Here is a 22,583-nt window from a genome sequence, read left to right on the forward strand (position 1 = left end):
AGCATTATTTTTAAAAGTGAATAGTTAGAAACCATGTATGTGTATGTATACACACACACACACACACACACACATATATATGTATATATATATATGCTGTATTGTGAAATAAATTGCTATAATTTCATGACAGTTAACTCTTAGCAGATATTCATAATTAGTCATTAGTACTATAGTAATAAATACATTAGTATTTAGAAGAATGGTCAATGGTATAGGGAATTGGTCATTGGTAAAGGCTTAATAGAAAAATATTATTCCAGTTAAGCCTATCTTAGAGACACAAGTATATATATTTATGCATATGCAATAAGAATTAAAATGATTATCTGAAGTGACAGGTTAAGAACTAAGACAATTCTCTTTTTTTCTGTTTCATATAAAAATATTGTAAGCATAAAAAATTATAGCTATGGAACAAAAAAGACTTTCATGTAAAGTTATGGTGTTTGAAGGTATATAATCCTGATGAAACTCAAGTATCTCTGCTTCTGCAGGTAGGTGGGTGCCTTCATAAGCTGTAGGCCTCTGCACCTGAAAAAGCCAGGTTCTACTCCACTAAAATTGAGTAATAAACTACAAATCTACTGGAAGGCTATGCCCTTAGTATTGTAGGTGATCCTAGCAGCTCACCACCAATTTCTTCTTTCTGGGTCCTAGTCTTGTGAATTGTAGGAATGAAATCCACAAACAATGATGAGTGCTTGTAAGAATAGGATTTATTCAAGTGTAATAGCACCAGAATTTTCACAGGGTAGGAGGAGGACCAAGAGGGGTTGTCTTTTGAGTGTGCTAGTCTAGAGGGTTATGTAGTACCTGGGTCAATGCTGTTGGTCAAAATTTATGCTAATCAAGATTTTGAAAAGTACTAATGCTAATGGTTATTGTTGAAATCCCATTCACACCTGCCTCACTTTTGTTTTCCCACTGCTCATGGGAAAATGGGAGGTTGAAGGCCTCATGGATGCTCAGTGGTTTGGAGCTGTGGTGTTGTACAGAGCAGCTTTGGCAGCAGGCATCTGCACCAAGGCCTGGACTGGCCTGCATGGTAACAGCTTGTCTGACTCAGGATCACTTTGTCTCCGGTCCCTGTTTGAGGTAGCTGTGTTTGCCACCTGAGCTTCAGCCTGCCTAGGTCTCCACTCCTACTCTCCTCCACTGCATCTCTATGGGAATTGGTGGGCTGTGCGGCTTGATAGCTGGGGAGCCATATCACTGTAGAAGCCACCAGAAACAGCTGAAAGATTTTTAAGTGAAAGAAAATAATATCACAAATACACAAAAGATCAGACTCATATATTTGTTTAATTTTAGAGCTAAATCTAATTATTTTTCTAGTGTACATGTATATAAATATCTGTGAGTCCTGTGTAAATTAGTTTCTTTTTACATCCATATACAGTTAATTTTCTTTCTTTTATTGAGACTGAATTCTCTGAGACATTTCAGGTTAACAATATGTGAGCTTAAACATGGGTACAGAATGAAATAGAAAATAACGAATTATAGAGGACAAAGAGTAGGCATAAAAGAGCAAACCAATATTGGGAAAAGCAAAGAGAAGTACTAAGATTACAACTGGTTTCTTTGTTAGGTCTAAAATAGGCTCACCATACCTAAAACACAGGTTGCTTCAAGTACATACACATTTTGGAAAAAAAAAAAAACATAAAATCAACTGACCAATTTTCCTCTAAATGCAAAGATCATTATACTTAATTGGAAAACCAACACTTCCTTCTAGCTATGCAGTTTCTACCATATCCCTTGCCTGCCTGTTGAGATGACCAATTTTTTATTTTATCATAAAAACTCACAAATCCTCCCATTCCTTTCTTCAATGTTCCCTTCTCTCACACTTAGTGGAGAAATAGAAGTCACTGGACAGCAGTCACCTTATGGTTTGCTGCAACTACCAACTTACATCTGTGCCAACCCTCTTTATCTTACAGTTAAAATTCCTCACAAGTATTCTGTACCCCATTTCCCCAACCTTATTGAAGAAATATTTTCTATTATGTGTCTTTTAACTTGTCTTAAAAGCATATTCTACACGTGTTCCTCCTTGTTCCCTCTCATTACCTCCTTTAGCCCCTCCGGACACAATTCTGGCCCCAATAATCCACTGATAGTTCTTTCATCAGGACCAACAATAGATTCTCATTATTCTGTGCTTCCTTGTTATATTTTCATAAACTTTCCGGGAGGTTTCCCCACAGGCGTTTGCTTTCTCTTTCTGGAAGCACTCCCTAGTACAACATCATCTTTTGACTTTGCTGACTTGGGTGGCCACTTGAATTAGAGTCCTTTCCTGTCTTTCCTCTACTCATCCTTTTCAGTTTGAAATACTTCGGGGTATGACTTAACCATGATATCCTTATCATCTCAAGCTATAATGTTACTTGGGCTTTATCTTTACCCAGGGGAGCCCCATAGCGTGGTGGTGGGGACTGGATCAATTATCCAAGGTTTTAGGTATCACCTACTTGTTCACAACTTTTTATTTTACGGTGCTGACCAAGACCTCCTCTTCTGTTTTTTAAGTATGCATATGCATCTGAGTTTCCTTGGATGTCTCCTGAGCATCTCAAATATAGCATGCCCATGCCTGAACATTTAAAACACTTGAACAGTAGTACAAATCAATAACCAAGAAATTATTTTGAACCCCCCTTTTAATAATCATTTACATCAAATTCAAGTCTGTAATTTCCACCTCTAAAATATCTTCCACCCAGCTACATTCCTCTAACTTTACTAACAATACTATGCCAACGTCATTTTTCTGCCCAAACTCTAAAAATGTCATACTAACCAATCTTAATATTCCAATAGGATTTTTCTCTCTCTTGGCCTAACCTGAGTTTTTTTTTTTTTTAATCTGGTCAGAAATTAGAATCATATTTGAAATCAATTAATTAGATCACATTGTTCTTTTGCTTAATTCCTTCTTTGGGGGCTGGGGATATAGCCCAGTTGGTAGAGTGGTTGCTTTGCATGTACAAGGTCCTGGGTTCAATTCCCAGCACCACAAAAAACAAACAAACAAGCAAAAACTTCCATACTCCTTCTCTGGCTTCCTACTAAACTTAATATGTTATAAAATCTGTTTCCCTAGTTTTCAAGGCCCTGAATGGATCCCTAACCCATCTCTCTAACTTCATTTTGGTTTCCAGTTCCCTCCCTCCCAACCTTATAGCATTAGCCTCCTGGTGCAAATAGAAAGTTTCTCCTCCCTCAAGGGTATTAGATTTACTGTTCTTTCATGAGCCTACAATGTTTTTTTTTTTTTTTCTTACATCATTGCTTTCTGTTCTACACTTTGCTTTTTCTATCAATATTATCTCCTTACAATTGTCCTTCTTAACCATTCTACATATGAGACATTTGTTTTCATCCCATCAGACTGTTCATTTTTTTCTATCTTTCATAGAAAATCATATTGTGTATTTATTTATTGGTTTATTAGTTTACTGGCATTTTTATGGCCCTCTAAAATATTATTTAGATTGTGGAAGGAATATTGTTTAGTGAAAAACCGTATGTGTGTTTCTCAGAATAGTATCTAACACCAAGAAGGTATTATTGATCTTCGCCTAATAAACAATTAATGAGGTGGCATCAGTAAAATAACTGAATAGGACATATTAGAACATCAGGAGGTATATGCTGAATTTGATAATATTATCTTTACTAGACCATATGGAACAGGTTTCTCCTGGCATCTGCTATATAAATAGGGATATGAATTCTAATTATCCAAATCCTAGAAAGCTATAACAGATTTGAAGTGTTTTCAAACATTAGATTAACCTGGGACACTTTCTTCTATATGAACTCACATTGCAAATAATTGTATTTGTATTTTAATGATGAAATTATAACCAATAGTCGTGAAAGCAGTGATGATTTTAGCAGTTTCTTATGGAGAGAGCTAGGCTCCTTTCTCTGTGATTTAACATCAAGTACTTTGCATTGAGAGCTTACTTGCAGTATGTCTTCTGGTAGCAGCTGTGGCTGTGGTTTGCAGGGGCAACTGCTGTTCGTATTTCTGTCTCTTGACTTTAGAAGCTATACTCTGTCTTTGTTGCCACTGAATGATGGCCACTTAGATTACTGCATGCTACATGATGCTGCCATCTCCTAGCAGTAAATAGCATATGCTGTCTTGTTTAAGGTTGTATTTCAACATTATGTTTCCCCTTCATGTGTTAGATGAACTTACTTTTGCTCCTGACACTACACTCCTTGAGTTATAAGAGTTTTAGAAGTGTAATAATACTGATGATGAAGATGGTGATGAAAGTAATGATGAATTTGATGGTTTTGGTGCTGATTATAATGACAGTAAAAAAGTAAAGAATGACTTAGATTCTCTATCCATCTTCACCTTGGATTTGATTCTGCTTGGATGATTTAAAATAGCACCTGCTTAATTAGTCAAAGTAAGATATAGAGATGCCTCTTTATTCCATTATGGATATATTTTAAAGAAGGATCAGGACACGTCTGGCTCTTGAATTCTGGCTTTCTCTAGTCATCAGCTCATCTCTAAGGGACTTAGTAATTTATTATGCTTTCACTGCTTTCCAATGGGCCATAAAAAAAGAAAGTGGTTTTACTTGAAAAGAACACATTTTCATTCACTAATTGTGAATTAAATGTTATACTATGACTAGAATTGACATAATGTGCTAAGTGCTTATACAACAATTATAATATCCAGTGTTTCTTTAGTTTTTAATTATGCATGTTAACGAGTTGCCAATATGGAAGCTATATATTTTAGGTTTTTTTTATTTGCAGTATTACAAAAGGTGCTTCATTCTTTTTTCCCCAACTGAAATTTTCTTATTATATACTATAATTTAAAAAGCTCATGTTTTTCTAAAAATAAGATTCTTACCAAACTCTAAATTGTAAGGTAAATAAAAATCATTACACATATTTTTCCATTTAGTTTGTGCTTTTCTAAAAAAAAATCAATTATATAACATTGGTTCATCCTTGCTTCATTGCACATTCTCATCACAGAAAAGGATCTATCAATTTATTTATTCATTAATAATATATTGAGCAGTCATGAACCCTATGCCCAGCCAGATAACTTGCAGTGACTTATATATTCTTTCCCTTTGCCACTTTCTTTTTTTCATTTAAGAAATTTCATAGTATTTTGTATCAGGAGAAGTCACATAGCTTTCACTAAATTTAATTCCAGGAATTTATAAATTTCTTAAAAATGTAAGTTCAAAATATAAATGTTGATTAATAAAAGAAAAAAGAAACAGTAATTGAAAGCATTAGAAGTTGCTTTGTTGTTTGGTAATTTGGGTAAGTCTCAATTGCCATTTTGTCCTTAGTTTATCAGTCATGGCCAGTGACATTTTCTGCTTGCATCTGAAAGATGCACAGAAATAAAGACAATTACTAAACTTACTTCATGACTTACAGTATAATATATTTAATTTGTGGGCTTAACATTTGGGGTCCTGAAAATATATGATTACAGATTGTTTTGTGTGGGTACTCGACATGAAGATCATACCTTTATAGTACTATACACATTGCATATGATAATTATTATTTCACACTGCTGGGTTTCATGTAAATATCTATTCTTACCATTTGAGGATATATAATTCTTTTAACATTTCAAATATGAGTTGCCTCTGAGGTTTTTGAAATTTATCATATATTCAAAAATTATCATTTGTTTGAGTAACTTAATTATATGATCTTTTGAATAATGTAACAGGACTCAGAAAAAAAACACAAATGTCCACTATTAGAATCCTTTGCATTTTAAAAGATAAAACATGTTCATTATGATATTTTTAATGGCTTTGACTAAAATGCTGCTTTGGGATTAATGATAGAATAAGAATAAATAATACTGTGTCACAGATATAATCATAGAAGTTTTATTTTTGAAGACTGGGAAAGATGGAATGACTTTTTCAAGATCACAAAACAAATTAGTAAGAACCAAAGTTGGGAAATAGAGTGTCTTATCTGAGTCATAAAACATTTAAGTTGGGAAGGAATTTCAGAAATCTTCCTTTGTGATCCTTCCAAAGTTCCTTACCTTTACTTCTCAGGAATAAGATTAGTAAGAGTAAATGAAAAGAACATGTATAATGGCATAAATAAATAAATAAATAAATAAGAAAAGAAAAGAACAAATATCTTAAATGAAGATGGAACTCAGATTGCATACCAACCCTGACACTTACTATGTGCCCTTGAACATGTTCCTAAATGTCTCCACTCAGAATATTTGTTTCATTAGTAAAACAGATTTTGTGACTCAGAGATAATAAAAGATAATGATATAAGACCACTGTCTTAGTCTACACTACAATTAAAAAGCTCATCCTTTTCTGAAAATTGGATTCTTACCAAACTGAAAATTGTAAGGTAAATAAAAATCATTGTACATATTTTTCCATTTGGAAATGTCTAGAATTGGGAGATTTATTTTTTCAATAAATGCTTTTTTTCTTTCTTTTTCCAAGGCAGTGTGACTACATTTTCAGGCAAACAGTCTTTCCAGCTAAGAGATGGAAGCAACAGTCAGATGTAGGTGGAAGAAGAGATGAAAGGAAGTTGGCCTAAAGTATAGGAATGATTCATATTGTTCCCAACATTCTCAAAATGTGTGTTAAAAAATAAAGGGAAGCTTATGATTTCTCAAAAACTCATTAGTAGAAGTGATTTTTACAAAGAACAATAGCAAAGTTCGTTGAAGAGACAACAGAAAGGGATTAATTGAAACAGATGAGACTAGTAATTCATAATCCCATTCACTTACCTAATTCTAAACCCCACTGTCCTTGTATAACAAGCAGTTTAATTGCCTGCTCTTTATAGAAGAAAGATCCTCTGTCTACATAACAAAAATAGTTATTACATTATGATTAACATTATAATCAGAATCTTTGAATTTCATATATTTTTGTATACTTCCCCTACTCCAACGTAATATTACATTTATGCTGAGAAATATAAGAAAATAACGTTTATAATTCTGTGTAAAATAGAATATTCTGCAATTTCTTTTTTTTTTTCATTTGCATTTGAGGCCACTCCATTGAGTATTTTGAAGTACCCACAAAATGCTAGTTCGTGAAATTCTCTTAACACTAATGGCACAGCCAGCCATGAAGTGCAACCCTGATGATTACCTGAAAGGCATGTGTTCCTGAGAGCCCTGCTCTCCATCCAAGAGTCAATGGATACTTGTTCTTGGAACTGTACTTATTGGAAGAGTTTAATGATGAAATATAACAAAGCTACATTTTTACAGTGTTCAACACTGATTGGAAATAGAGGTTGCCTATAAACTGTTAAAAACATGCATGTAAAACCCATGACACTATTTTTTGGCTGCTTCAAAATCAAACCATGCCAAGATCTGCTCACTTCTCTATATAGCCTGGATAACTGACTGTTCTATATGAAACTCTTACTCACTTCTTTCCGTTGAAGATAAAAATTAAACAAACAAATTTATCAGGCATTTGAAGATTCCCAGGACTGAAAGCATTAAATGTTTTAAGAAAAAATTTCTAACAGAAAAAGTTTCTTTTTCTATTTTTCAAGGCATCATCAGACAAACTATAATACATCTAGACCGCCCACATAGTGCTAGTCACCCAAAAGAGAGCTGAATTAATTTAATCAATCCAGGTAATCATGAGAATGTTTTGTCTACACAGTGAATGTTTTGTCTACATCTGTGCATTTGAACATATGAATGTTGCTAAATATCTGGAGAATCAATTGAATTTTTTGCAGTGTTGACAAGAATGTATTTTCCAATTTGATACAGACTTACATTGTCAGCTTTATCTAGTCTTTCTATAGTTAATTTAATTATTTGTCATTACTTCATACTTCTTGGCAGTCTAAGAATTGTACATTTATTTCCTAACATAATTGATTTGAATAAACTATTGATCAACAAGCTTGATGAGATATAGAGTCAGAAGAGTCATATCAGATATGTTTTAATATACAAAATAGGGAAAAATATTCAATTGATTCAATCAAGAAATATTCAGGCCAAGCTGGGGTTGTACCTCAGTGGTAGAGCGCTTACTTGGCACATGTGAGGCCCTGGGTTTCATCCTCAACACCACATAAAAATAAATAAATAAAATAAAGGTGATGTGTCCACCCACAACTAAAAAATATTTTTAAAAGAAATATTCAGGCCAAACGATATTTATGTAACTCATTAGAACATGCTGTTCAATAAGACAACTACACAATAACTCATTCCCTTCTTCCAACCACTATCTTAAGTGTGATGCACATTCTGTCCTGTACAGTGCACATTCAGGAATATTTCTAGTTTTGCACAGACCAGGAAAATACTGATAGTCCAAAGTACTTATTACTTCCTTCTAACAATAGTTTTCTCTGTTATATTTTTATGTACCACTTGTGTCTTATAGTGAAAACCTGTCTAAATTCTTTCCTAAATAAATCTTTGAAAATTAATAGATGACAAAGAGACATTCTTGACTGGTATAAAGACCCAGTGATGACTCTGAGTTACATACTGAGTTTTATCCCAGGACAGATGACATGTTCCTTCCTTATATTTTCAGGTGTTTTGTTCTTTCTGAAGGAATGTGAGTAGTAGCTGGCTTCTGGCCCACACCACAGACCTGGCAAACATATTGGGCAAATAAGGCAATCATTAATCAAGAACTTCACATGCCCAAGTCTCACGGATGGAGAATTTCCATTTACCCTTCTAGAGACCTCTGCCATATGCTATGTGGAAAAGTGTATCTCCTCTAGACTCTTATTCCTCACATTTAAATGTAGCATTACCATTGTCAAAATAATCCATGCTACTTTTTCTGTTCTGGGAAGCAGGTAACCAACCACCCTGGTTTGCCTAGGGTAGTATGATTTACTGGGATTCAGGAATTTCATTATGAAAATTGGGAAATTACACAAGCAAAAACACAAGTATCACCTGAAGGGTGCTATAGGTTCACTTCTTTAATATGTTTGGTAATTTTTAATTGGTTAGTAGCTTTTTTATTTTGTTATTGTTGTTGATCCTAAGTATATTTAGTTTTATCACATGCGTATACTCTTAATTTTTAAAATTCGTTATTTAATTATTAAAATAGCTGACAAAGAAATTTCATTTAAAAAAAAAAGATTCCTTAAAAAAAAGTCCTTTTGTTGTTCAGAAGAATGTCTCCTTTTGATGTTATCATCCCTGTCAGTTATACCCACTAAGGATGAAAGTTTCCTAATCTTTTCTCTGGAAAGAAAAACAAACAAACAAACAAACAAACAATTTTCCTTCCACACAAGCAGCCTTCCATGCCATTAACTTTGACTTCTTGAACAAAATAGGAGAGCCAATCAGAAGCCATAGGAGAAGCTATGACCTATACTTGAACTCTTAGGCTATGAACAACTTGACTTTATTACCTCCTGTTCAGAATGAGTAGGAGCCTCTTTGTTCTATCATACTCTAATACTTACTAGATTGAAAATTTCCAACATGCAATGTGTTCTGTAGCAGAAAGCATTGCCAATGCAAGAAACAGACAGAAGTTGCTGACATATGCCTAGAATTAGGAGGTCTAATTACCCAATCCTTAATCACTTCATGTTTTCACAATTAAAGCTAATTAAATCCCCATTGATTGGTTACAATGTTAAAAAAATCTTTTCAAAACCAAATTTTCCTTACTTCTCACATATAAGTAGACTTAAATATTGGAAACAAAATTTAAAAATTGATTCTCCTACAGAAAGTATTGAGATTTTTTTTGGCATAAATATAATAATTCTTACCCCTGTATACACAAGACAAATCAGAAATAAACAACGACAACAATAACAACAACAACAACAAAAAAACAAGTTAAATGATGGTAAATATTTCATTTTTAAACATTTAAGATATGTGTGTATAGAACAATGCCATTTCCCAGTTTAGACCTTACTGGCCTTACTGGCAAGCTCTCTACCAACAGGCTTGTTTTAGAGCTATTACATTACAGGCAGGATGAATGCCAAGAATCATAAGTCTTCTCTGTTTTCTTGGTAGTTCCTTCAACTTTGAATAAAGTAGGTCAGGGTGAACATTCTATTTTGCATCTTTTGGTTCATCTGAGATAAAAATCTACAAATGTTTTATTTTTTAATTTTACATCATGTATATACCCCTTCTTGGTTGAATATAAAATATTGCTCAATATAAAAGTATTTACAATTTTCACTGTTGTTAGACATCTTTGTCATCATAAACCATTTGCCAGAGCTGAGTTTGGTGGGATCATGATGGTAAAAAGGATGACTATAAGAGAATACAATGAAGTAGTATCCCTATCCCCAAGGTATTTATTCTACTTGAGAAAGTACATGTACATATACAGCAAAAAATACTCTTACAGATTAGTACAAGTAAGCTGCCAGGTGAGTGGCTAGTGAGTGATAATGTAATTCGGGAAGATGAACACTCACTGAAGAACATGATGTTTAGGGAAGACATATGGAAGGAATAGTGGTAAATTAGCATGGTCTGTCAGGCCTTTCTCTACATTTAATATGAGAAATGCCATAATAGAGAAAAGAAAGTTGAATATAGTTACAAAGGTAGAGAAAGTATAAGGTTGGCAAGACTTTAGAAAAATATGCTGATGCCTAATGAAATGGTGAATTTTAAGAGTTTGCTTAACAATTTGAATTTTGTAAAGCAATATAAATTTGATAGAAGACAGGAAGAGTATGTTCTTCAGTGTAGATAAGAAGGAAATAAACAACATAAAGTGGTCTGCCTCAGCATTTAAGATGTATATTTTCATAAGATGTGATACTTATAAGGAAATTTGAACATTTTATTAATTTCCGTAGTTTAGGTTAAGAGGAAATTACGATGTCCTGTTTAGTATTGCACAGTGCCTTGTGCCTGTAATCCCAGCTCACTGGGAGGGTGAGACAGGAAGATCACAATTACATGTCCCTGGGCAACTTAGTGAGAATCTAACTTAAAAAAAAACTAAAAAAAGCTGGGGATGTAGCTCTATGGTAGATGTATCTATGGGTTTTATCCTTAGTACCATCCCACCCACTCAGATATATCCATTTCATAAAAATACATACAAAAATATTCAAAATACAAAATACAAAAAAGACCTAATAATTGTAAAACACAAAATATCACAGAACTAATCAAATGGACCAAGAAATATGGTGAATATATACTAACTTTAATTCTAAAATAATTCTATTGAGCTATAATATACATAGCATGAAACTTGTCAATGTTAAATTTGTGATTTATGAGTTGAATAAATTTATGCAGCTATTCACTTAATTCAAATTTAGAATAGCTTTAGCACACTAGTCTCCCCTTCTGACCATTTGTAGCTAATTCTCACACCTACCTTTTGCTTTTTGGTCTTCCAAAAATAAATGGAATCTGGAAAATAAATGTAATCATATAATATAAATTTTGGTGGCAAATGCAGAACAATTATTTATTTTTCCTCTTTGTTGGTCATCTTTCCGTTACTATAGCAAAATCCCTGAGATAATGAACTTTAAAATAAGAAAGGTTTATTTTGGCTCACAGGTTTGGAGGTTTGAAGCCATTGTCTGCTTTTCCATTGCTTTTTCACATGCAGCATGGCAGTACATCATGGTGGGAGCCCATGATGGAGAAAGATGTTCATCATATAGCGACCATTAAACAAAAGTGCAAAACATAAAGTAGCTGGAGTCGCAAAATCTCCTTCAAGGGAATGCATCCAAAAACTGGATTTCCACCCAATAGGCCCTACCTCTTAAAGATTTTATATTTCCCAATAGTGCCACAAATGGGGACTGTGCCTTTAATATATGGGCTTTTCAGGAACACTAAACCAAAACACAGCACTCTTTTATGTATTGGTTCTTTCATGAATATTCATTTTGCAACAGAAGATAGCAGAGCAGCAACCTCTGTGGTTATAGAGGAACCAGGAAGTAAGACCCACTATGAAAGCACACTAATATTTGCATGTATTTTAAAAAGAAACCTAGATGTTTCTTTTACTTATTAGCTGTTTTATCTGAATTTTACTTATGAGTATGAGTGGTTTGACTGTTTTAAATATTATTTTTGAGTGAGCCACAATATTTATGTTATACCAAAGAAATGAAAATTCCATGCATACCTTTTTAAATTTTTAATTGATATGTAATATTTGTACATATATAAGGTACATAGTTTGGTAATTTGACACATGTATACAATGTGAAATGATCATTTCAGAGTAATCAACAACATTTCCATCTTCTCAAACATTTATCATTTCTTTGGGTTGGGAAAGTTTGAACTCTCCTATTCATTTTGAAGTATATAATAAATTGTTGTAAGCTATTATTACCCTACTGAATGCTTGTCTTTTAATATAGCCTGTGTTCATGGGAGATCAGAATTTCTCAAAGGAATGGCAATATTTAAAAAAAAATTATTATTGCATAATATTTATTTTTGTACAAGATATAAGTGCTATTTGCATTTGGCAGAATTTAATTAATTTTTCAAGATTTAGGTACACATTGGTTTCCAAAATTTGTAAAGAATATAGCAGAGATATTTTAAACCCTGCATTTCAAGTTATTCTTCACAAACACCCATGGTTGGTATATAGATTTTTGTGTATCTTCATATACTTATTCAACATTTCAAAATCATTCCAACATCAAAAAAGAAAGAAAAAAAGAAAGAAAAAGAAAAGAACAATCCAGTTTTGAGAAAATTATAACTTGTATGTTTAATTTTGAATTATTTGATTCTAATTAAAGTCAGATTCTTAGTTTTGTATTTCTTCATTTGCATATTATTTATTCAGTTTTGGTCCCATTTTTATGTTGGGAGTGTTTGGATTTTTCATTTTATAATGTTTATTATTCTGTACATAGGCAAGGTAATCCAATTCATATCTTTGTTGCAAATTTGTTCCCAGAATACCATATGCCTTTATGTAATGGTTATTAATTACATTTTCAATGTCATTGACTTTTTTTCTTGATGATTTATTTACATTTTTTTTCCTGCTTAGAGAGATTTGGGCATAGTTTGTAGTCAAATGTTCAAATTAATGGTATGAAAATTAAATGAGTAATTTCTTTAAAAATCCGTTTTATTTTTCACCCCTACATCTCTAACGTAAAGGTACAATTTCATTACCTATCAGTCTTTTAAAGGTTATCAAAATAGGCAAGAAATCAAATGATTTACTAAACTCAAATACGACAGGGTCATCCTTCATGATATCAGTGCATAACTCATGTTTCTTTGAGAATATGTATGCTAGTGAATATTCAACTAGTCTTTTTTAGACAGGAAAATAAATACTGAGACTTTACATCATAAGTCTTGACAATTTTAACTAAAGAAACCAGTTCCGTCCTTTTATTCTCCCTCTATTGGGAAGTGGCAAGTACATTAATCTGTAGCCTTCATCCTTGCCAAACATATTTAATAGCATTCTCAAAAGCAGATGGAAGCAAATATTTGGTGTGAAATCAAAATTTTAAAAGTTTCCTCAACTGAGAAATTCATATTCTTCATTCTGTGGTATAAATACATGTGGCCAGCCTGCCTCCCAGTTCTCTGCTTTAAAGCAAGAGACGTTTAACCTTGACTTGGAGATTAAGCTCCAGTGTGCAATTTTGATCTCAGTCTTGCATTAGGGAAGAGGAAGCAACAATAACGATAAGATAATCTTAATAGTAATGAGAATACAAAACAAATACAAAAAAGAATAGTGTATACTGATAATGTTTTTTTTTTTTTTTTCCTATCTATAAGGTTCTTTACTGAACACTGGGCACATACTTTGTTGTTATCATTCCTCAATACAAGTGATTCCACCCTTTTAGGAATAAAAAATTGAATGTAAATAAATTATATAACGTTATGAAATAGCATGGTAAATTCGAGTCTTCTGGCTCTGCCTCCAGACTAAACCCTGGAAGCAGTAGAAGGCACCAACCAGACTTCCTGTGGCTGCTGGTGCCCCAATTGCTCAGCACCAGTGAATGTCATACACCTGACTCTATGCATTCCTTGTTCATGACAGAGTCAGTCTATAATAATGTTTTATTCCCTATATTTTTGTCCTGACCAATGTCTTCATTTCTTGGTCCTTATCGAGATGTTTTTATGTGACTGAGTGCTCAGTGCTCAATAGGCACCCTGTTGCTAAAACTCCATTTACAAACTTTGTCTCTATCAATACATGGCTCTTTGAATGGTAAATAATCTCTGTCTTCATTGTTTAAGTGCACAAAACAACTTAAATTTTTTTCTATCAGTTTTCTATTCTTCAGTTAATCTAATGCATTCTCTTTTTTTCTTCCATGAAGACACATGAAATAATTAAAAATTTTTTTAGAAGATTGCTTTGTCAGTTTTTCTTTCTTTTTTGTCTTTCAGGCCTTCCTTATTTCCTCCTTTCTCCCTTTATTCTACCTTGCCTTCCTTCCTTCCTATTATCACTCTTTCTTTTTCCCCCTAATTCTCAAGAAATAGAATATTTCCTCACAAGTTGCTGTAAATATTGAATAACTCACTAAAATACCATTGGGATTAGATATCAGTTTAAGGAATTATTCACATGTGACTAAACATGCTTTCTAGGTTATTCTAACCACGGCCAATGCCTCCAACTATTTTTAGAGAATATCGTCCATACAGAGAATAAGAAATACAGTGAAAGACAATTTTCTGCCTATGAGAATAATATAATTCCCATTAATTCCTTTCAGTAAAGCATAAAAAGATGATTAACCAAGCAAAACAATTGGCCAGCTCCCTTATCTAACTGTCTTGAGCTGAATGAATTACTTTATAACTTAGTTCTGTATTTCAATATGGATAAATGTCTATTAGGAACTTACGTACATTCATAAAAACAGTGTTATGAAATTCCAAATTAATTCTTCACTATTGTCAGATTTTTACTGTCCTTAGGAATCTTGTCATGAAATATAAATTAATTTTAGTTGGATGTGATACACTTTTACCTCTCTTTTTTAACTTGTCGAAAATGTACAGCTGTTATAATTGATCTTACCTAATTGAATCCTCCATTGAGTGTAGACCTTTCTAATCTAATTTAGATTATAAACCCAGTTAGTCTTCAGGGATTTTATAGACCTCATTATATTCTTTCACACATTTTACTCCTCTTCCATTTCTTCTCTAGAGACATGTAGTCAATCAATGCTACCATAAAAAAAGAAAAAAGAAAGAAAAGAAAAAAATGATATCAGGTATTTGATCCATCTGGTCTTTCACACATGTTCCTGTACCTGCAGTGTTTTCTGTGAATGAGTTTATAACTTGCCTATTCTATTCCATATTTTATCTCATCTTGACCTTACCCAAGTAAGGTCTAGTGACTTACATTCTCTCTTAGAAACATGATTATTTACCAATGCATTTCAAAGATGATATTCCTGTACTGATGAAATACTGAAGATTTTCAATAATTACTCTAGAATATTTCTTCCATCTTTTCCTTCTCTTACTTAAATATGAAATATAAATTGTGACAATCTTCTTTTAATTTTGAAGTGGCTTCATCTACTGTGATTATTCAACTGATATTCATTATTTACTCAATGTCTAAATATGTAAGAAACACATAAGAATTTAACATCCTATGTTAAAGATGGATATGAATGAGGACATTATATTAATTAACTGGGACTCATGGTCCATTTAATTAGGTTAAACTTCCTTCAGCAAATTCTTTTTGTTCATTCTCACTTACATACCATTTTTTAATATAAAACCTGTTTTTATGAAGTTCACATTCAAGTAGTGGGGAAAACCAATTACATAAGTGCTTCATAGAAGTATAAATGTGGTATGGACCATAAAAGAGGTGAATAGAGTAATAAAATAACAGCATGTCTTCTCTTTACCCAGTGTTCTTTACTCCTCATCTTGGGCTCTGGTACCAAAGAATCAGAGTCACATGTGATCCTAGTTGCAATATGTGTCTCTGGCAGTCCTCATCTGTACTCCATTCTGGCTTTAAGCCAGACTATTTGCACGTCCTTATCCTCAACTTATTCCTTGTTCAGACATTGCTAACCATATGCTTTTATATCAGCATTAAGTATAGAATTCTTCTCTGGAAGTCTTGGTAGAATAATTTAGGCCAAAGCAGTTGCTGTTAAATCAAGAGTTTACCATCTTGAGAAAGACAATGACTTGTGACCCTATAGAATCATGAGCTATTGCTTATTCACTGCCAGCACTGTCTTCTCCTTGAATTCCCTATCAGTGTCATGCTGACTTTGGAAATTTGGACAACAGGAGGTAGGGTTTATGAGGCAGGCCAGCTGGCTTTGAAGAGCCAGATGCTCTAAAATACTTCCATGCCTCTTAAGGCATGGCTGGTAATGCTGCAGCTCAAGAGGGCTGCCAGCCACATGTGGATTATGAATAAAGCACAACTCAAAGAGATTCTGAAGGAGTGTCAGTTTCAAATATCATATTGAGGTCATGATAAAAATGATAATGATAACAAATGGGATCACTGACAGAGGCTTATTCTGTCTAGCATTACATTTATTTTACATCAATCTCACAGCAACCTACAAGGCAGAGAGACTAGGCAACTTTATTTTACAGCTGAAGAAACTGGGCCTCGATGAGGTTAAGTAATTTTCTCCAATGACACTGTGAGAATTAAATCTTAAATCCAGACCAGGCTAACTCTAGAACCAAGGACCCCAGTACCTCTGTCATATTGCACAGAGCAATTGAAATTTTCCAAGAGTCCTCTATTCACTAAAGCCAGATTTTAAAATGTGTGAATAAATGCTGTTTTAAATATTTAAAATCATTCCAAAGACTTTCTTTCAAGATTAATTGAAGAACGAATCCTTTGAAAGTGCTGTTTAGGGAGGAAAGGGTAGTGCATTAAAATAAAATCAGCAATCCCAATAATTTCACTTGAACTTAAAAATGAGATTCTACTTTTTTCATCTTATTGCAGTCGATCTACTATTTAAGACTAATATTTAAAAATTATCCAATATTGAACTAGACTGCTTTTACTCACAATATTTATAACACTAAATGTATGGGCTTTTTATCACCAACAAATACTCCAACTCTCTTGATACCTGTAATTCAGTAACAATTCTGACACTACCCAGAGTTAACAGAGACCCCACAGATTAAGGGCTTACTCTTACAAGACTGACCCCACTTCAGATGTCATTTGCAAGTCCAGGGCACCCATACTTTGGTTGAAAGGATTCCCATGCCCTCCTGCTGAGGTTCAATAATTTGATAGAATCACTCAGAATTTAGGAAAGTACATTACTTACTAACATTAAGATATTATAAAAGATACAACTCCACAATTGCCAAATCACAGAGATGAATAGGGCAAGCTATGAAGGAAGAGAATGCATAAAACATCCGTGTCCTTTCTGAGTGCAACACCCCTCTAGAACCTTAACATGATTACAAACCCAAAAGCTCTCTGAACTTCAAACCCTGAAGTTCAGAGAGCTTTTGTTTTTGTAAACATATACATTTCAATATGTAAGTAATATTAATTTTCAGACCATTGGTGATTAACTCATTATCTTTTTCTACAAATGTTTATTTAAAAAAATAGGTAGACACAATATCTTTATTTTATTTTATGTGGTGCTGAGGATCGAACCCAGTCCCATGCATTCTAGGTGAGCAGAACTCTGCCTCTGTGCCACAAATCAAGCCCTTATCTCATTATCTTGACCCCTTTCCTGCCTGGAGATTGGGGATGGGACTGAAAGTTCCAATCCTCTAATTATGCTTTGGTCTTTTTAATGAACAGCCCCCATCTTGAAGCTATGAGCCATCCATTAATGCATGAAAGCATATTCGTCACTCTAGAGATTCCAAGCATTTAAGAGGTGTGATAAGATTCTAAGATATGTGACAAGAACCAGAAACCAAATATACATTTTTATTATATCACATAAACTCAAAACTTGATGGATATGTGGATTCAAATAGTTATCATTTAAAGGCATATAAGAATTCAGTCACTAATAAAGCTCATAAAGCCATATTGCTTGCTATATGTAATATAAATGTTTAGCTTTCTTTTTTGAAGCATAGCAAAGAGAAAGGAAATCAATATTAATTTTATCTTCTTTACAATATTGATTTTTATTAAACAGATAATTATTAAACACCTCTTTTTTAGGCAAGGTACTAGGCACTGAGGAGACAAAGATAGGAATATTACATCTTTTCTATTAAATGAAAAAAATAGAGAAGGAAACAGAGCAACAAGCCCTATGTCAAGGCTAACCCTGTCTACAGGGATCCATGGCACCCGGTGATAGCTTGGAGGAAGAACAGAGGTAGTGGAATAGAAAGATGAGAGAATCTTCTAGAGGGCACCTATTTCAAAACATATGGTAGTGACTGAAGAAATTTGGGGTGACAAAACTCCAGGAATATGAAAAGATTGTTTATGAGATTATATATATATATACACACACACACACACACACACACACACACACACACACACACAGTGCCTTCTAAAAACTACAGAAGAGCTAAGATAAAAGTTTAGAAGTTTTAGAGTGGAAGGGAAATTGGTTAAATTTGAAGAGAGAATGGTAGACTGCTACAGATTGCATGCAGCATTGTATATCATGCTAAGAAGTTTTAATTTTATCCTATGAAAATGAAAACTCACTGAAGAATTTTAAACAAGGAAGAACATGATCAGATTTGTAATTCGGAAAGATGATCTCTGGTGATAGACAGCCTCAGTCTAGAGACACGCTGGAGGGAAGCCAGTCCAAAGAAAGAGAGACAGTTGAGTGCTGCTTAGTAATACAAGGGAAAGTAAGGGGGGCTGGGGCTAAGATCAAGGTCGTGGGGATGGAGCAGGAAGGATATATTTACAACTGTTTAACAGGTAGAATTGTGGAGTTGGTATGTAAATAGATTGGGAAAGTGAAGTGGTAGAAACACATATCAGAAGATTCATATCAGAAGAGTTCCTGGTGGGGCCAACTCTCTTGAAGTTGGTGCTGTTTTTCAAGACTGGCTCAGAAAAGGACAAATATGTTGGTCCTTTTCTGAAATGATTAATTCAGCTGGGGGAAGTTGAAAAAGCTTCCAGTGGGAAATTCAAGTGCTGCTGTCTAAGACCAAAGAAGACACATTTTGGCTGAGAATTTGATGAGTTCAAAACTGCTTAACAAATGGGTACATGAATAGATAATTCTATTAAGTTACTAATTAGCTTAAATGGCAGTACCAATGTCCTTCAAACACCCTTTGATTAATGTCTGTTTGTTGAGCAACATAAGGGTGGGAGAGGAAAGTTTGGAGGGAATTCACAATGAGATATAAATAGAATTGAATTGTAAAAGGTTAATGGATGGGGCTAGAAATTATACAAAGAAAATAATCTTTCTTAAATTTTTAAGAAAATTACCAGGAACTAATCTGCTCATGTATGTATCACTCTTGAAACACACATTTGTATGGAATGTGGTATGGTGGTAGAGTTTTACCAGGTTTCAAATTAGAGGCTGCTTGGGATCAAAACCTGACTCTAAATATAAGATCTTTGTGACTTTAGACAATTTAATTAAATTCTCTATGCTTTAGTTAATGCATGTGTAAAATGAAGGCAGTAACACCTACTGCAAAGGGCAAATGTGTACATTGCTAGATGTGTATAAATTACTTAGAGGGGCACAAATGGCACAAAGACTAAAGTTCCACTTTAGAAGATTTGAGCACAGATCATTGCAACACAACTGTATGTGGCTGCATTTCTTAACACACTGGTCAGATGTGTTCAGCACTAGAGAGCTCATGTGCTCCTGTCCTAGAAATATTTTAAAAATCAATCAAATTTTCTATATATAAAAAGTTTAAAAGAATAAAGGATGCTTTCCTGATTTCATGGAAAACACTGATGCTCTTAATTTAATGGGAAAAATGTTAAAAAGTGAGCAAATTTATCTTGAGTACAGTAGATTATATATCAAATGTTGTTTTAGAAAAGAAATTTAAAATAACTCCCTAGAACAATGTAGTTGTTGGTCAATTTTTTTAAGTCTATTTTACTTGTATCATGAGATTTTTCTGTGTATAGTAATCAAAATACTTTTAGAAAAATATCTAAACAATATACTCTATGGAAAGACTTTACTTTTTTTATACTTATTTTGAGTATATGTTTCCTATAAAACTAAGTAAATGGAAATCCAATTTTCTTCCACTTAGTTTTAAACTCCACGCTTTCAAAGCTAGCTCTGCACACATCAGCAACATAAAGCAGGGCAAAGGTAACATTCAAACAGGGCATCATGTCTGGTTAGAGTTAAAGGTTACTGACCTTCACATTTTCTTGAACTAATGGGGAGAACACTGCATGTTTTCTTTCCACATCAAACAATATTATATCCCCAAACCAAATGGAGAATGGAGCATTTGATACAGCCTGAAATATTAGAAACTTGGATGTAGCCATTAGTCTTCAAAAACATGACATCTCAACCTATGCAATTTTACTCTAGAGAATTGACTCACTTATAGATTCATGAAAGTATTCTAGTAATCAGTAAAACACTACATAACTTAAAAAGGCAATTTAATCTGTGCCTTTTACAGAAAAAAATGCTTATCAGCTCTCACCAAAATACAAATTCTGATAGTCTTTTATCAAATTATTTGAAATATATTTTTTTAAAATTTGTTTTTGTTGTTGTAGTTGTATATAATACCTTTATTTATTTATTTATTTATTTCTATGTGGTGCTGTGGATCAAACCCAGCACCTTGCACATGCTAGGCCAGCACTCTACCACTGAGCCACAACCCCAGCCCCTTGAAATATATTCTTATAAAATATTATTTAACACATATATAATTATATTATTTTGCAGAGAATTAATTTCTACTTGTAAGAATAGTGATCTGTATCCTAATTTGGAAAGTATATTTTAGTGCAATTAAGAAAACTTATTTCCTCAAGAAGTTCATATCTAGCAAAGGAATGGGAAAAAAAAGATATATATATATATATATATATATATATATATATATATATAGAGAGAGAGAGAGAGAGAGAGAGAGAGATACAGGTTTTTCCATAATTGAGTATGTTACACTACTGGTAGCATTAGAAGATAGTATTTCACAGAGGCAATATTCATGGGCTTAGAAGTCAAAGAAGATTCTCAAAAAGTTTTTTATTTATTTATTTACCTGTGTTTTGACAACTCAGTGAAGTTAGTTAAGCCTCAATCTCCTCACCTTTAAAACTTGGTTATGGTAAGGTTTAGATGAGATATTATAGACAAATCACAGAACACAATATCTGTACAAGATTACTTGCTCAGTAAAAGTCACTCATTATTTCTATAGGTTAAAGCTCTCTTGGACACTAGAAATCATTATTGACACAAAAAATACTTGTGGGTGATGCATATACCAAATATGCATTGACTTTATGCTTATAAATGAGATGGTTGACTGACTGAGCCCCAGAATAAAACTTTGCTTATGAGTTTGTTGAAATTAAACATTGAGATCAGAAAAGTAAGCCAATATTTAGAGACTATTTTAAAAGATTTCAGTTCAAGAGAGAAAGTTAATGGGTAAAAGATATTCTACATTCATGTAAATATTTCTCCCTCGGTGTAATTGTAGGACAGTTTCCATTGCTGACAGTCATTTCCAAGTAGAATCATGCATTGCATAGAGCTACTAAATAGAAGACAAATTAACTGGAAGAGTACCTTTAACCAGAACCATCAGGTACTTGTAGCCTGAAGAGTCATTTGGGAAATATTCACTAATATAATTTTTTCTCTTTTAACCTCAAATAGAAGGTCAGTCATGAATCCTAATTCCTAGAATTTAGCATCACTGATTCACATTTCCCTTCTGCTGGGGAAGAGGACTCTTTATGGGGACCCGTGACAACTAAACAGGGACAAGCAACAGCTTTGTTCTAATCTCCAGTGGAGAAGTGATGATTGATGGCTCTCAGAGGATGAGTGACACAGCAGCAAGCAGAAAGGACGGCAGAGAAAGAAAGCACACCAGAAAAACAGGTAGCAGGCTCTGGCTCCACTCAGAAGTATAGTATATACATTATAAGTATCATTCATTAAAAAGGATAGGAAAGAAGAAACACATTAGAAAGAATCTGCAAAGAAAAGACTTAGAAAACTTGGTGGTGCTCTGGACTCAAATGATGAAAAGAAAAATAAATAAATAAATAAAGTTACATGTGACTCAAACTTTCTAGACATCACCAATAAATCTAGTGGCTGTTTTTTGGGGTGAGCGATGGGTGTGATATGAAAATACTGGGGAAAAGTTTGAGTTCAAACCAGTTCCAACAAGATAAATGCACTGTATTAAGCTGGGGGAAAAAAAAAACTTTGGATAAAAAGCAAGTACTGGAGACTTAAATGGAGTCTCCTGCAATATACAAGCAAAGATGGGAGTCAATTGCATGAGTGACTGCCCCAATTTAAATGAGTGA

The sequence above is a fragment of the Urocitellus parryii genome, unplaced genomic scaffold, assembly GCF_045843805.1.
Source record: "Urocitellus parryii isolate mUroPar1 unplaced genomic scaffold, mUroPar1.hap1 Scaffold_45, whole genome shotgun sequence".
Classification (NCBI taxonomy): domain Eukaryota; kingdom Metazoa; phylum Chordata; class Mammalia; order Rodentia; family Sciuridae; genus Urocitellus; species Urocitellus parryii.